This window comes from Budorcas taxicolor, chromosome 1 (assembly GCF_023091745.1).
Source record: "Budorcas taxicolor isolate Tak-1 chromosome 1, Takin1.1, whole genome shotgun sequence".
In the NCBI taxonomy this organism is placed as follows: Eukaryota; Metazoa; Chordata; class Mammalia; order Artiodactyla; family Bovidae; genus Budorcas; species Budorcas taxicolor.
Genome location: NC_068910.1, coordinates 110,627,664 through 110,642,759, shown reverse-complemented (window position 1 = coordinate 110,642,759; position 15,096 = coordinate 110,627,664). Strand labels below are relative to the sequence as shown.

At 37.8% G+C, this 15,096-nt stretch overlaps 1 protein-coding gene across 1 annotated transcript in view; it reads left to right on the top strand.

Annotated features, from left to right (window-relative positions):
• Window positions 1–15,096, top strand: part of SENP7 (SUMO specific peptidase 7) — a 137,876-nt gene that overhangs the window by 4,036 nt on the left and 118,744 nt on the right. The gene's annotated exons all lie outside the window — the stretch shown is intronic.

Sequence of the window (15,096 nt, the reverse complement as noted above, 5' to 3'; positions counted from 1 at the left end):
CAGGCAAGAGTACTGGAGTGGGGTGCCATCGCCTCCTCTGGTGAGTCTGTACTAGGTTTTCCTAAGGAAGAATTAAGCCCGTTGCATAGTGTACTGCTCAGACCTCTTTTAGTTACAAGTAGCAGAAACCCAATTCCAATGGGTTTAAGCTAAACTCAAAACAAATATTTGTGAACTCACGTAATTGGCAACTATAGGAGCTGAATGGCTTCTGGCTTATTTGTTTTGGGTGCTGGTTCTCAAGGTATGGTCTGGGAATCTCTAGGTTCCCTGAGTTCCTTTTGGGTCTGTGGTCGGACTTTCTTAATTTTAAGGCATGGTTTGCCTTTTCCTCTTAATCTCCCACATGTGTACAGAACAGTTTTCCAGAGGTTACATGACTTGTATCACAACAGAATGAATGCAGAAGCATATAGAGGAAGTCATCTGTCTTTCAGTAACTCAGATGTTAAAGAGCTGGGAGAAGTAAAATAAGGCCACTCTTCTTAATTTTTGGAAAAATAAAGTTGCTTAAAAACAAAAAATGTTAACATGCAATGTGCTTACTGTTTTTTAATGAATTATTAATAATAAACAGTCCATACATAGAAGTACCTCAAAATCTGATTACCTACTTTTCTGGAATATGGCTATGAATCAGGAATTAAATATAAAACACCTCTGAGCGTGAGAGGAGAGGGTATTTTTATATACTAAATCTCACTCATGAGAAGCTTCTGAAGGCTTTCTTTGTATCATATTGTATTTATGTGTTTAAATTATTTATAACCCCAATAGAGATAAATATCTTATTTCCAAGTTCACAGCATATCAAAGTGAATTACATGGGAACACAGATGAAAAATTATTGGCACCAGAGACAGGTTACTGACAGTTGAATGAAATAATAATTTAAGTGCATGGGTCATTCATTCAAGGGAGAATGACCATTGGAAATGTTTAGCAACAGCAACAATATGACAGATATTATAGAGTCATAAATCACAACTTTCAAATGAATTTTTGAATTACAACAGGAAAGTTGAAGGAAATTTCAGGTTGTCAACTGTTCAGGCCACATCTTCGAAATCTTTGTTGATTCTCATTTGCACTTAAGGATAGATAATGTTTTTTGAGTACTTAGGTTCTAAACAGTGTGCTGAGAATTTTACAAATGTTGTAGTTCCTTCAAAAGCTTCCTGAGCTGGTTATTATTTCTGATTTACAGATGAGGAGCCTGGAATTTAGGGATGGTAAGTAATTGTTAGCAATAAAAGAAGCACAGCCAGGATTTAAAATGTGGTTTTTCCGATTAGAAAATATAATTTTAATCTTTTTAACTCTCATAGGATGTTAATGGACCTTACTTGGAAAAAAGAAGGTTTCATGGACAAATAAGTGTGACAACTGTAGTTATAAGAAAATGTTACATACTGCAGGATTTTTTGGAGCTTTTGCTATGCTGGTATACATTTTGCCTCTCCAAGAGAGTGACTGCACATGCAGTGTTTTTCAAACTTGATTGATTTTGAAACTGTTCTCTCAACCCTCAGTTTCACCTTGAGAATCTAGTGTCACAGGATGGTACACTTTTTAAAATAGGTCCAGGTGATATCTGCATATTGTGTATCATCCGGTGAACCATAATTGAAGTTCAAAACCAGAAGATACAGTTAATCATTGTAATATTACTTTATTTGCAGTGATGTTAGCCAAAGCCATTGGAGTAGATAGAATTACCTACAGGAAAACTATGGAGTGAGAAAAGTGTTGAATCACATGTATTTAATTTCAAAGTAAGGAGGAAGAAACACTGGTAAGCAGTTAGATAGGCAGATTAGAAGGAGTATGATAGGTTTGGGAAGGAAGGGAGAGTGAAAAACAGTGTAAGTCAGACAGTTAAAGTAGTATGAGGATGCTGGATGTGGCAATGAGGTCCTTTTTTTTTTTTTTAAACCACTGATTTTAGTAGAGCAGTAGGAGAAAAGACAAATTTCAAGAGGCTAAATGAATGAGTGGTGTGAGGAAGCAGAAAATGAGATATGAAGGAAAGGAGTTTTCTGGAACAAGGAGTGTAGAATTAGGTAGAAAGGATTTTTAAAAGAAAACTATAAAACTCAGATTTGTGTGGCCTGGGTAAGGGGTCAGTGGAGAGAGAAAGATACCAGGTGGAAGATAACTGATAAGTTGAGGTCCTAGCAGAAATGGGGGAGGAGAGACTCAAAGGACAGCTTGTTAAGACTTGCAGAAAGGAGGGAAGATGGATAAAGATACAGATAAATTTTGAGAAGGCTATTGCAGTCATGACTTATAAGTGAAATAGGAGTCAACATCATCTTTTGAGAAAGAGAGACTTTCAGATGGTATTTAGAGCTCAAAATAGAGTAGGAGGTCAATTATGAATGAATAAAACTTAACTAGTTTTGAAAAAGTCTTTGTTAAAATAAGTGTGACTCCATAGATAGTAGTGGTTTTGGTTATTAAAATTATGTGATTTTCTTTAACGGTGCTAAGCAGTCCAGAAGCAAGAATTGAGGTGGGGGGGATAATTTACTTTTACTTAGGACTAAAGGGTGTTATAAGATGTGGGGATAGCGTATGTGTTTAGTGTGAGTGAGAAAACAAAAGGGTCAAAGGACAGTATATTGTAGAATAGAGGTTCACATTTATGAACTCCTGCATTGAGGCAGATTCTTTACTGTCTGAGCCACCAGGGAAGCCCACAAAGTGTAATGCTATTTCTTAAATCCATCCATTCATGAATGCATGTTGTGGAAATGGGAATGTGATGTGAAGTAGTTTGTTGGACTCAGGTAAATTAAGATGAGTTCATTGTATTGCCTGAGTTGATTTTTGAACGTTTTAGAGCTTCAGTATGATGGTAGATTTTTAATGATAGGAAAACTATAAATCAGGATCAGAGTATTTAGGAATGTTGGAGAGGATCTTTGGTCAGTACAGGGCAATTATAATATGGATAAGGTAATAATACATACAAGTTACGGGAATTTTACTGTAGGAATTGTTGCAATGAGGATTGAATATTAGTTGGAAGTGGTGGTGGGGGAGGAGGTTGTTAATCTCTTCCCCTATTTTTATAAATGGGAGAAGAATCTTGAGAGTGTCTTTATTTATTTACTTATTTTTTGAGAGTGTCTTTAAAAATAGTGTAGTCAATAAAAATCTGTATAATTTAATTGTATAATTATGTAATAAAAGTATCAGTAATAAAAAGGATTCAGTTAAACTAAGGTGGAGGAAATGTTCAGTGAGAAGGATATAAGGAAAATGTATTGACTTGGGAAAGGAATTTGGTCGGCTAGGGAAGAGATAGAGAACAGTATAGATGATGACTATACCTCAATTAAAAAAAACAGAAACAAAGCGAAAAGAATATTAAAAAGTAATGTACTCAAGGGTCAAGTTAAAAAAAAAATGTAGTGGAAAGAGTAATGAGGCATTGTCTGAGATGAGAGAATAGCATTGTAATAAGCTGTAGGGATTGAAATATAGGGCGTTGAAATGTGATTCCCAGGCCTGGTGATAGAAGGGAAAGGATTGGAAAGTATATTAGAGGAATGTAGTAACACAAGGAGCGGTTTATAGGTAGGATTGAGTAGCTGTAAAGATGCCGACTGGAACATTGCTATAATGGTGCTGTCTCAAACTTGCCTGTCAGATGGCTACCTCTAATATGAGTTTTCAGTAATTTAGAAGACAGGCTAATGTGAGCTGCTTCTTATTGATATGTAACATATGAACAAGTTCCATTCTGTGAGTGTGTAAGTCTAATAAAGTTAGCCTAGGTACCAAACTAACAGAATTGTCTGTACTGTAATCGGTTTATAATACTTTGCGTACAAATAATACACAAAGAAACACACTAAAAACATTTTTAATCTTACAGTACCTTGAAAAATACAGTAGTACAGTACAACAGCTGGTGTACAGGGGGTGGCATCGAGTGAACAGGCAATAAGAGTTACGGACTGGAGGAGGAAGAGGGTGGGAGATGGTAGAGCTGCAGGGTCGTCAGCAATAGGAGATGGAGGGCAAGCTGCAGTTTCACTCACACCTGATGTTGATGGCACAGGATCTGGTTCCTTGCTGGATTCAGTTCTATCTACCCTCTTGCTTCTGGACATCCTGGACTTGAATTAAAGATGCTGTACTACTATATACTGTAAAGTACACAAGAACACAGCCACTTGTAGAGGATGCAGGCATGTGACAGTATTCACCAGACTTGTGAAGTAACTTACGTGTTTGGACATGCAAGTGCATATTGCATCTTTGAAAGTTCATGACTTGAAGGTTCATATGTAGGGGACCTGCTGTCCCTATGTTGGGTAAGTCACTGTTTGTCTGCACTTAGCATCGCACTGTGCTCCCACCTATTTCTGCCTATCTAAAACTCATTATCCAAAACTTACTTCAAAATCCAGTTCAACTGTGCCTTTTAAGAACTATCTCCTAATTAACTCAAACTTTAAAAAAAATTTCAAAAAATAATTCAAAATTAGAAAAAATATTCCTAATTTTGAACTTCAAAGTTCTCTGTACTTTTTATGTAAGCTTATCAGATTCCATCATCTATTCTAGCTGCTGAATTGTTTAATCTCTGCTGTTATCCTGTTAACCCTGTGACAGGGACTGTCTTATTTTTTATCCCCATAGCATCCAGCATACCTAGAGTGTGCTGGTTAACAATACCAACTCTGGACTCAGACCAGGGATAGATTAACATGGCGACCTTGGGCAAGTTATTTAGATTATTCAAACCTAACATCTTCATCTATAAAATGGTGATAATGCCATTACTGAATTCATAAGGCCTTTGTTAGGATTAAATAAAATAATGTGAGTAAAGTATTTAGCATAGTGCCTGGCAATGGAAATTATTGTTATTTAAAATAAACATTTAGGGAATAAATAAGTGAATGAATGGCTCCACAAACTATTTGGGAAAAAGTCACGCTTTCTAATTATTTAACTTGTATATGTAAAGAATATATATATTTAGAATGGGATAACCAGCATTTTTCTATATGCTAATACAAATGCATTAATGTTTCTTAAAGAGGGATATTTTAGTATAAAATAATAAGTTATTTCTTTTACATATTTTATACTATTTGCCAGATATAATCTAAATATTTTAATATAGACAATCTCACTTTATTTTGAAGTATAGTTGGTTTACAGTATTGTATAAGTTTCAGGTGTCCAGCACAGTGATTCAGCTATATATATAGTATGTATGTGTGTGTGTATATATATATGTTTTAGATTATTTTCCATTATGTTATAAGATATTGAATGTTATTTCCTGTGTCATATACTAAATGCTTGTGAATATTTCTCCTTTGGTTATACAGTAAATCCTTATTGCTTAATTATTTTATGTATAGTAGTTTGTGTCCGTTAATCCCATCAGTTCAGTTCAGTTGCTCTGTCGTATCCGACTCTGCGACCTCACGGACTGCAGCACACCAGGCCTCCCAGTCCATCACCAACTCCAAGAGTTTACTCAAACCCACTGAGTCGGTGATGCCATCCAACCATTTCATCCTCTGTCGTCCCCTTCTCCTCCCCCCTTCAGTCTTTCCCAGCATCAGGGTCTTTTCCAGTGTATCGGTTCTTCCCATCAGCTTCAGCATCAGTCCTTCCAGTGAATATTCAGGACTGATTTCCTTTAGGATGGACTGGTTGGATCTCCTTGAATTCCAGAGGACTCCCAAAGAGTCTTCTCTAACATCACAGTTCAAAAGCATTGATTGTTCAGCACTCAGCTTTCTTTATAGCTCAACTCTCATATCCATACATGACTACTGGAAAAACCATAGCCTTGACTAGATGGACCTTTGTTTCCAAAGTAATGTCTCTCCTTTTTAATATGCTGTGTAGGTTGGTCATAACTTTTCTAAGAAGCAAGCGTCTTTGAATTTCATGGCTGCAGTCACCATCTGCAGTGATTTTGGAGCCGAAAAAAATAGTCTCTCACTGTTTCCACTGTTTCCCCATCTATTTGCCATGAAGTAATGGGACTGGATGCCATGATCTTAGTTTTCTGAATGTTGAGCTTTAAGCCTACTTTTTCACTCTCCTCTCACTTTCATCAAGAGGCTGTTTAGTTCTTTGCTTTTTGCCATAAGGGTGGTGTCCTCTGTGTATCTGAGGTTATTGATACTTCTCCTGGCAATCCTGATTCCAGCTTGTGCTTCTTCCAGCCCAGCGTTTCTCATGATGTACTCCGCATATAAGTTAAGTAAGCAGGGTGACAATATACAGCCTTGATGTATTCCTTTCTGTATTTGGAACCAGTCTACTGTTCTATATCCAGCTCTAACAGTTGCTTCCTGACCTGCGTAAAGATTTTTCAAGAGGCAGGTCAGGTAGTCTGGTATTCCCATCTCTTTCAAAATTTTCCAGTTTGTTGTGATTCACACAGTCAAAGGCTTTGACATAGTAATAAAGCAGAAATAAATGTTTTTCTGGAACTGTTCTTGCTTTTTCGATGATCCAACGGGTGTTGGCAATTTGATCTCTGGTTCCTCTGCCTTTTCTAAATCCTGCTTGAACATCTGGAAGTTCATGATTCATGTACAGTTGAAGCCTGGCTTGGAGAATTTTGAGCATTACTTTGCTAGCATGTGAGATGAGTGCAGTTGTGTAGTAGTTTGAGCATTCTTTGGCATTGCCTTTCTTTGGGATTGGAATGAAAACTGACCTTTTCCAGTCCTATGGCCACTGTTGAATTTTCCAAATTTGCTGACATGTTGACAGATTTGCAGCACTTTCACAGCATCATCTTTTAGGATTTGAACTAGCTCAAGTGGAATTCCATCACCTCCACTAGCTTTGTTTGTAGTGATGCTTCCTAAGGCTCCTTGACTTCACATTCCAGGATGTCTGGCTCTATGTGAGTGATCACACCATGATGATTATTTGGGTCATGAAGATCTGTTTTGTATAGTTCTTCGGTGTATTCTTGATACCTCTTCTTAATATCTTCTGCTTCTGTTATGTCCATACCGTTTCTGTACGTTATTGTGCCCATCTTTGCATGAAATGTTCCCTTGGTATCTCAGATTTTCTTGAAGAGATCTCTAGTCTTTCCCATTCTATTATTTTCCTCTAATTCTTTGCACTAGATCACTGAGGAAGGCTTTCTTATTTCTCCTTACTATTCTTTTGAACGCTGCATTCAAATGGGTGTATCTTTCCTTCTCTCCTTTGCCTTTCGCTTCTCTTCTTTTCACAGCTATTTGTAAGGCCTCCCCAGACAGCCATTTTGCTTTTTTGCATTTTTTTTCCTTGGGGATGTTCTTGATCCCTGTCTCCTGTACAATGTCATGAACCTCTGTCCATAGTTCATCAGGCACTCTGTTTATCAGATCTAGTCCCTTAAATCTATTTCTCACTTCCACTGTATAATCGTAAGGGATTTGATTTAGGTCATACCTGAATGGGCTAGTGGTTTTCCCTACTTTCTTCAATTTCAGTCTCAATTTGGAGAAAGGAGTTCATGGTCTGAGCCACAGTCAGCACCTGGGCTTGTTTTTGCTAACTATATAGAACTTCTCCATCTTTGTCTGCAAGGAATATAATCAGTCTAATTTTGTTGTTGACCATCTGGTAATGTCCATGTGTAGAGTCTTCTCTTGTGTTGTTGGAAGAGAGTGTTTGCTATGACCAGTGCTTTCTCTTGGCCAAACTCTATTAGCCTTTGCCCTGCTAATCCCATATTCATAATTTATTCTCTCCTGCCCTTCCTTTCCCTTTTAATAACCATAACTTAGTTTTCCATGTCTGTAAGTCTCATTTCTGTTTTGTATACAGATTCTTTTGTATTACCTTTTAGATTCCACATTCAAGTGATATCATGTCATATTTATCTTTTTCTGACATGTTTCACTTAGTATGACAGTCTCTAGGTCCTTTTATGTTGCTGCAAATGGTAGTATTTCATTTTTATGGTAATATTCCATTATGTGTGTGGAATATTTATCCATTTATCCATTTTATCTTTATCCATTTACTTGTTGACAGACATGTAGTTTGCTTCCATGTTTTGACTCTTATAAATAGTGCTGCTGTGAACATTGGGGTTGCTTGTATCTTTTTGGATTAGAATTTCCATCTTTTCTGGATATATGCCCAGGAGTGGGTTTACTGAATCATGGTAGCTCTATTTTTAGTTTTGTAAGGAACCCCCAGGCTGTATTTCATAGTGGCTGTACCAATTTAAGTTCCCACCAACAGTGTAGGATGGTTCCCTTTTCTCTACACTGTCTCGAGCATTTATTATTTGTAGCCTTTTTGATGATATTTATTCTTACTGGTGTGAGGTGATATGTCATTGTGGTTTTGATTTGCATTTCTCTATTAATTAGCAATGTTAAGTGATTTTGGCCATCTGTATGTCTTCTTTGGAGAAATGTCTACTTAGATCGTCTGCCCATAGTTTGATTGTTTTTTGTTTTTTTTTAAATATTGAGTTATATGAGCTGTTTGTATATTTTGGAAATTAAGCTCTTACAGTCATGTTGTTTGCAAATATTTTGTCCCATTCCATAGGTGTCTTTTCATTTTGTTGATGGTTTCCTTTGCTGTGCAAAAGCTTTTAAGTTTGATTAGGTCCCATTTATTTATTTTTGCTTTTATTTTTTTGGGGAGATTAGCCTATCTCACTTTAATCTTAGCAATTGAAAAGCTGGATATACTCCCCTTTTTAGAGATGAGAAACTGAGTGTCTGGATTAGGAAATGACAACCTGTTCCAGTATTCTTGCCTGCAAAACTCCATGGGCAGAGGAACCTGGTGGGCTACAGTCTATGGGGTCCCAAAGAGTTGGATACTACTAAGCATGCGTGGATGCAATTGAGTCTCAGGGAAGTCACAACTAGTAAGCCAAAATATAAATTTAGGTTTTCTGGCTTTAATAATTTTATTCTTGAGCACTGTGTTATACTAGACAGTCACAAGTAGAGGTACATCATATGTTTATTAAAATATTCCAACCAATCTTATATAGGTTGGAACAACTCAGTTATAAAAACTTCTAAAATTTTGGGAAATCACAATAGTATTAATTAAAAGAAATATGCAAAAATCTATAAGCTTCGATTTAAGCAACTTGTATTACTTTAAAAGTATATTTATTTGTTAAAAAATGTTTATTTATTTATTTTTGGGTTTGTTGGGTCTTCGTTGCTGCACAGGCTTTTCTCTAGTTGTGGCAAATAGGAGCTACTCTTGCTGCAGAGCGTGAACTTCTCAACACTGGCTTCTCTTCTTGTGGAGCACAGGCTCTGGTGCTCGGGGTTCAGTAGTTGTAGCACCTGGCCTCAGTAGTTGTGGCTCCTGAGGTATGTAGTCTCATCTCAGTATTTTTGGCGCATGGGCTTAATTTGCCCTGCGGCATCTTCCTGAATCAGGGATTAAACCCATGTCTCCTGCAGTGGCAGGCAGATTCTTTACCACTGAGCCACCAGGGAAGCCCTATATATTAAGTTGAAAATTGACTAGAAATTGAATTTATATAAGAAAGGCTTTCTTTCTATTTTTTTAAAGAAGTTCTTAACATTTACTTAAATGTTACTTGTTTTTGGCAGTTTAAGAAGTGCTACTTTATTGACAATTGTTTAAAATTATCAAAAGCTTAAGTATAGAAGTTAAAATGATTTTTATATCAGTGATTACTCTAGGAAATGCATTTGATGAAACTCACACTATTTTTATGAAATGAGATAAATTGTTTCAGGTATATAGATTTCTGGATAAGCTATAGCCCATTTGTTATAACTGTTACTTTAAAAGTTTTTTAATTATTAAGTTGAGGTATTACATATAGTCTCTTCATGGTCGCGGCAAACTCAAGGAAGCTGTGAGCCATGGGTGCAGGGCCACCCAGGATGGACAGGTCGTACTGAGGAGTTCTGACAGAAGGTGGTTCACTGGAGTAAGAAATCAAAGTCCACAGTAGTATTCTTGCTTGGAGAACCCCGTGGACAGTATGAAAAGGCAAAAAGATATGTCTCTGGAAGATAAGCCCCCAAGGTGAGAAGGTGTCAGTAGCATATTGTTACTGGGAAAGAGCAGAGGGGAATTATGAATAGCTCCTGAAAGAATGAAGCAGCTGGACCAAAGTGGAAATGACGCTCAGTTGTGGATGTGTCTGATGGTGAAAGTTAAGTCCTATGTTGTACAGAACAATATTGCATAGGAACCTGGAATATTAGGTCCATGAATCAAGGTAAACTGGACATGGTAGCAGGTTATGGCAAGAGAGAACATCAACATCTTAGAAATCAGCGAATTAAAATGGATGGTAATGGGTGAATTTAGACAACCATTGTATCTACCACTGTAGGCAAGAATTCCTTGGAAGGAATGGAGTAGCCTTCATAGTCAATAGAAGAGTTCAAAATGCAGTACTTTGGTGCAACCTGAAAAACGACAGAGGTCTGTCCTTAACCGCTGATGCCAAAGAAGTTGAAGTTTAATGGTTCTAGGAAGACCTACAAGTCCTTGTAGAACTAACACCAAAAAAAAAAAAAAATATATATATATATATATATATATCCTTTTCATCACAGGGGACTGGAATGCAAAAGTAGGAAGTCAAGAGATACCCAGAATAACAAGCAAGTTTGGCCTTGCAGTACAGAATGAAGCAGGGTAAAGGCTAACAGTTTTATCAGAAAACATGATCGTAGCAAACACCCATTTCCAGCAACCTAAGAGATGATTCTACACATGGACATCACCAGATGGTCAGTAGTAGAATCAGATTGATGATGTTCTTTGCAGCGAAAAATGAGAGGATCTATACAGTCAATAAAAACAAGACCTGGAGCTGATCGTGGCTCAGATCATGAGTTCCTTATTGCAAAATTCAGGCTTAAAAGAAGAAAGAGGAGAAAACAATAGGCCATTCAAATATGACCTAAATAAAATCCTTGAAGGTGATGAATAGATTCAAGGGATTAGATCTGGTAGAGAGAGTGCTTGAAGAACTGAGGACAGAGGTTCATAACATTGTACAATAGGCAGTGACCAAAACCATCCTAAAGAAAAAGAAATGTAGGAGGTGGTTGTTGTAGGAGGCTTTACAAATAGTTGAGAAAAGAAGATAAGTGAAAAGCAAGGGAGAAAGGGAAAGATACACCCAACTGAATTCAGAGTTCCAGAGAATAGCAAGGAGAGATAAGGCCTTTTAAAATGACCTTTAAATGTAAAGGTGGTTGTTGTAGGAGGCTTTACAAATAGCTGAGAAAAGAAGATAAGTGAAAAGCAAGGGAGAAAGGGAAAGATACACCCAACTGAATTCAGAGTTCCAGAGAATAGCAAGGAGAGATAAGAAGGCCTTTTTAAATGACCAATGCAAAGATATAGAGGAAAACAGTAAAATGGGGACTATTGGAGATCTCTTCAAGAAAGTTGAAGATACCAAGGCAACACTTCTTGCAAGGAAGGGCATGATAAAGAACAGAAATGGTGAGACCTAACAGAAGCAGAAGATCTTAAGAAGAGGTGGCAAGAATATACAGAAGAACTATACAGGAAATGTTTTAATGACCCAGATAACCATGAGGGTATGGTCACTCACTGAGAGCCAGACATCCTGGAATGTGAGATCAGGTGGGTCTTAGGAAGTGTTACTATGAACAAAGTGAGTGGATATGATGGAATTCCAGCTAATCTATTTAAAATCCTAAAAGATGATGCTGTTAAAGTATTGTACTCAATATATATCAGCAAATTTGGAAAACTCAGCAGTGACCACAAGACTGGAAAAGGTCAGTGTTCATTCCAATCCCAAGGAAGGGTGATGCCAAAAAATGTTCGAACTGTGGTACAGTTGCTCTCATTTCACATGCTGGCAAGGTTATCCTCAATTGTTCAAGCTAGGCTTCAGCAGTGTGAACTGAGAACTTCCAGATATGCCAGCTAGGTTTTGAAGAGTCAGAGGAAACAGAGATCAAATTCATTGTATCATGGAGAAAGCAAGGGAAGTCCAGAAAAAACATCTGTTTCTGCTTCATTGACTACATTAAAGCCTTTGACTGTGTGGATCACAACAAACTGTGGAAATTGTTAAAGAAATGGGAATACCCCACAACCTTACCTGCCTCCTGAGAAACCTGTAAGTGGGTCAAGAAAAACAACAGTTAGAACTGGACATGAAACAATGGATTGGTTCAAAATTGTGAAAGGAGTACGACAAGGCTGTATATTGATACTTTGTTTATTTAACATATATGGAGAGTACATCATGTGAAATGCTGGGCTGGATGAATCACAAGCTGGAATCAAGATTGCCAGGAGAAATGTCAACAATGTCAGATATGCAGATGATACCACTCTAATGGCAGAAAGTGAAGAGGAAGTAAAGAACCTCTTGGTGAAAGTGAAAGAAGAGAGTGAAAAAGCTAACTTAAAACTCAGCATTAAAAAATTAAGGTCATGGCATCCGCTCCCATCACTTCATGGCAGATAGAAAGGGGAAAAGTAGAAGCAATGACAGATTTTCTTTTCTTGGGTTCCAGAATCACTGAGGTCGGTGACTGCAGTCATGAAATTAAGACACTGGCCCCATGGAAGGAAAGCTTTGACAGACCTAGACAGTGTATTAAGAAGCAGAGACATCACTTTGCTGATAAAGTTCCGATTAGTCAAATCTATGTATGGGTGTGAGAGTTGGACTGTGAAGAAAGCTGAGCACTGAAGAATTGATGCTTTTGAACTGTAGTGTTGGAGAAGACTCTTGAGAGTCCCTTGGACTGCAAGGAGATCCAACCAGTCCATTCTGAAGGAGATCAGCCCTGGGATTTCTTTGAAACTCCAGTACTTTGGCCACCTCATGCGAAGAGTTGACTCATTGGAAAAGACTGTGATGCTGGGAGGGGTTGGGGGCAGGAGGAGAAGGGGATGACAGAGGATGAGATGGCTGGATGGCATCACTGACTCGATGGACGTGAGTCTGAGTGAACTCTGGGAGTTGGTAATGGACAGGGAGGCCTGGCATGCTGCGATTCATGGGTCACAAAGAGTTGGACACGACTAAACTGACTGACTGATGGTTTTTCCAGTAGTCATGTATGGTTGTGAGAGTTGGACCATTCAAAAAGACCGAGTCCTGAAGAATTGATGCTTTTGAATTGTGGTGCTGGAGAAGACTCTTGAGAGTCCCTTGGATAGCAAGGAGATAAAACCAGTTAATCCTTAAGAAAATCAACCCTGAATAGTCCTTGGAAGGACTGTTGCCAAAGCTGAAGCTCCAATACTTTGTCCACCTAACATGAAGAACCCACTTATAGGAAAAGACCCTAATGCTGGGAAAGATTGAAGGCAAAAGGAGAAGAGGGTAGCAGAAGATTACATGGTTAGATAGCATCACTGACACAATGGACATAAATTTGAGCAAACTCTGGGAGATATTCAAGGTGACAGGTGCCTGGCTTGCTGCAGTCTACAGGGTCGCAAAGAGTCAGACACAACTTAGTGAGCAAACAATTACATGTGACACAGTACCATGTCTTTGATGTTTGATGACTTTTTATACTTGTATACATAAACCTGTATAACTATCACGTAGTTCAAGATTAGAACATTTTGAGCATCTCAGAAGACTAACTTGTATCCTGTCCTAGTGAGTTAGTTGTCTCTCTGTTTGGGTACTTGCACCATCCTAACTAATATCATCGTAGATTTGTTTTACCCATTCTTGAATTCCACATAAATGTCTGTGAGATGTATTCATATTGTGCATAGCAGTTATTCATTCTTTTTATTACTATGTAATTTTCTATTGTATAAAAAATTTTATTCATGTAGTTTTCTATTGTATACAAAGGTCTATTCTTGCTCCTGTGATGGATATTTGGATTGTTTTTAGGTTTCGTCATTAAGAACAAAGATAGCATTTTTATACATGCCTGTTTTATAGGATAGCATTTTTATGCCTTTTAGAGGCATAGTCACTCATTTCTTTCGGTTAAATATCTATTAATGTTATTGTTGGACATTAAGTAAGCAGGTGTCTAACTTTAGAAGATACTGACTGACAAAGTAGATGTATTCATTTACCCTCACACAAGCAGTATGTGAGACTTCTAGTCATATAGAATATGACCAATTACCAATACTTGATATTGTTAAAAAAAACTTGATATTGTTTGTCTTTTTAACTTTACAAGGGTAAATGATGTTCTATTGATATTTTAGCTTGGTGGCTCTGAGGTTAAAGCGTCTGCCTGCAATGTGGGAGACCTGGGTTCGATCCCTGGGTTGGGAAGATCCCCTGGAGAAGGAAATGGCAACCCACTCCAGTATTCTTGCCTGGAGAATCCCATGGACGGAGGAGCCTGGTGGGCTACAGTCCACGGGGTTGCAAAGAGTCGGACACGACTGAGTGACTTCACTTTCACTTTCACTTTTCCCTAGTAATAATGAAATTGAGGTACTTTATGGATTTCTTTGGAGGGAATGATGCTGAAGCTGAAACTCCAGTACTTTGGCCACCTCATGCGAAGAGTTGACTCATTGGAAAAGACTCTGATGCTGGGAGGGATTGGGGGCAGGAGGAGAAGGGGACGACCGAGGATGAGATGGCTGGATGGCATCACTGACTCGATGGACGTGAGTCTGAGTGAACTCCGGGAGTTGGTGATGGACTGGGAGGCCTGGCATGCTGCAATTCATGGGTTGCAAAGAGTCGGACACGACTGAGTTACTGAACTGAACTGAATAATGAGTAGATACTTCATATGTTTATTGGCCATTTGGACTTTGCTTTAGAGGAGTTCTTTATGTATTCTGGTTATGAACCCTTTGACAGATACATGTATTACACAGTATTAACTATAGTCATCATGCTGTACATAGATAACTGTGTCATAAATCATCTTCTTCCATTCTGCAGTTTGCTTTCTCATTCAGTGATGAGATTTGGTGAACAAAAGTTTTTAATTTTAATAAAGTTGAGTTTATCAGTCTTTTCCTTTATGGTTAGTACTACTTGAATCTTGTTGGAAAAATCCTTACCAACCCCAAGATCATGACTATATTCCCTTCATTTTTATTCTAGAAGCTTTATTTGTCTTTGACATT